General features: G+C 63.0%; 1 pseudogene; it reads left to right on the forward strand.

Moving 5' to 3' along the window:
- LOC124570028 overlaps nucleotides 1-2,500 on the forward strand; it is a 7,964-nt pseudogene that overhangs the window by 2,728 nt on the left and 2,736 nt on the right.

Here is a 2,500-nt window from a genome sequence, read left to right on the forward strand (position 1 = left end):
GACTGGGGGAATCCGACTGTCTAATTAAAACAAAGCATTGCGATGGCCCTAGCGGGTGTTGACGCAATGTGATTTCTGCCCAGTGCTCTGAATGTCAACGTGAAGAAATTCAAGCAAGCGCGGGTAAACGGCGGGAGTAACTATGACTCTCTTAAGGTGGCCAAGTGGCGGCGGTGTGGCTGCATCCGGACTTGGCTTTTCGAAGTGCGGTCTTGATGTAGTCGTGCTGCTGCTGCGAGGTGCCTTCCTTGGGTTATAGTTACAGGGAGAGTGATGCGCAATACATGGGCCTAGCCCTCTTAGCCTCTCCTCTCCTGCGGTCTTCTCCCCTTCTCGTGGGCCCGCTGATTTTTGCAGAGTGGAAGACCGCACCAGGGGCTTGGGGGGGTTACCAGCCCCCCCTCGCATTATCCCTTTATAGTTGGGGGCAGCCGACAAGAAACAAGAGATGGTGGCCCTTCCGCTGAAGGTGCCACCCCAGCTACCCCAGCACCTATCCGGCCAACCGGCCGTAACGAAAATGCGATAGTTTGTGTAGCTCCCTTTGCTTGCAGTGAGTGCCACCGCACTTTTACCACGAAGAACGGTCTCGGGGTCCATCGCCGCCGCCAACACCCTGCGGCCGCCAACGCTGAGATCGTGACGGAGAGGCATCGCGCGAGGTGGACGGAGGAAGAAGTCCTGTCGCTCGCCAAGGCAGAGGCCGAACTGTTCCTGGAGAGGGACGCCCGGTTCTTCTTTGTAAATCAAGAACTTACCAGGATGTTCCCCGACCGAACGCTTGAGGCAATCAAGTGCCGACGGCGGCAAGCTGCCCACAAGCAGCTTGTCCGCCAATTCATGGAGGCACTTGAGATCGGTCGGGGTGAAGAGCCGGCGTCCCGCCGTGGAGCAGCGAGCTCGCTGCCTGACGCGGGCGAGGCCGCTGCGCCGCCCGTCGACGCAGCCGAGGACTTCGCGGCCGACACCACCGGGCCGCCGCCGGAGGGGCCGACTGACGCCGCCATCTGGGAGCATCTGGCGGGGCTACCTGCTTCCGCCCAGCGTTTCTCTGCCCTGGATCGAGTCATTGGTCTGGGGCGGGGCACGCCGCCCGATGTCATCCTGGGCATGCTCCCGGATGCCCTTGCGTCGGTCGGGTCCAGGGGGGAGAGGTCGATCACCAGGACACAGCGGCCGCGCCAACCATCCAAGCGGCCGCCTGCCGCCCCGCCGCTGCAGAAGCGCAAGCGGCGCCGCTGGGAATACGCGCGGACACAGGACGCCTTCCGTAGGTCGCGTGCGCGTTGCGTGCGCGGCTTGCTGGACGGCACCCTGCTGCAGCCGCCACCCGACATCCCCGGTCTGCTGGACTTCTGGGCGGACCTCTTCACGAAGAAGCCGATCTCCACCGCCGGCTTCATCCGTGACCGCCTTCTCCCGCACTCGGAGCCTGTCGCTCCTGAGTGCCTATGGGGGCCGGTCACACGTGAGGAGGTCGCTGCTGCCTTGCCGCCCAGGGGATCGGCAGCCGGGCCGGACGGCCTGACTCCAGCGGAGCTGCGGCGCCTGCCGCATGAAGTCCTGGTGAAACTCTTGAACCTCTTCCTCCTGGCCCGCGCCCTCCCCGAGCGTCTGCTTCGCGCCCGGACGTCACTTCTCCCCAAAACGGCTGCACCAACATCCCCCGCTGACTTTCGCCCCATTACGGTCTGCTCGGTGTTGGCGCGGACCTTTCACAAGGTTCTCGCGTCACGCCTGATGCGTGCATGTGCTGTGGACGAACGTCAGCGGGCATTCATCCCCCGGGATGGGATGTTGGAAAACACCTTCATCTTGGACACTGCTCTCACCGATGCAGTCCGCTCCTGTCGCTCTGTTTTTGTGGCATCGATCGACGTCTCTAAAGCGTTCGATTCGGTGGACCATGCCGCCCTCCGCCCCGTGCTGAGGGCTCATGGCCTGCCGGATTGCTTTATTGAGTACGTCGAAAGGTGTTACGAGGGTAGCACGACGGTGATAGCGGGCGGCGCCGACGTGGGCGTGCCCCTGCAGCCGGCTAGGGGTGTGCGTCAGGGTGACCCCCTCTCCCCCCTCCTTTTCAATTTTGCGGTGGACTATGTTTTGAGTCAACTTCCCTCCCACATCGGAGCTCGGATCCTTGGTCGCAGAGTTAACGCTGCGGCCTTCGCAGATGACGTCCTGCTTTTTGCATCGACCGCGAGGGGATTGCAGTCCCTCATCGACGCAGCCGTCGCAGCCCTCGCCCATCTGGGGCTGCAGATCAACGCCCGGAAGTGTTTCACCCTCGCCTTAGTCGCGTCTGGGCGCGACAAGAAGGTGAAGGTCGACGCCGACGTTACCTTCAAAGCGGGCAACGCCACCGTGCCCGCCCTACGTGTGGGTGAAACCTTCCGGTACCTGGGACTGCAATTCTCCACCGCTGGTCGCTGCGTTTTCAACCCACGACGCCACCTGGTGGAGCAGCTGGACGTCATCTCCCGAGCTCCGCTCAAGCCGC

The sequence above is a fragment of the Schistocerca americana genome, unplaced genomic scaffold (assembly GCF_021461395.2).
Source record: "Schistocerca americana isolate TAMUIC-IGC-003095 unplaced genomic scaffold, iqSchAmer2.1 HiC_scaffold_158, whole genome shotgun sequence".
Taxonomy (NCBI): domain Eukaryota; kingdom Metazoa; phylum Arthropoda; class Insecta; order Orthoptera; family Acrididae; genus Schistocerca; species Schistocerca americana.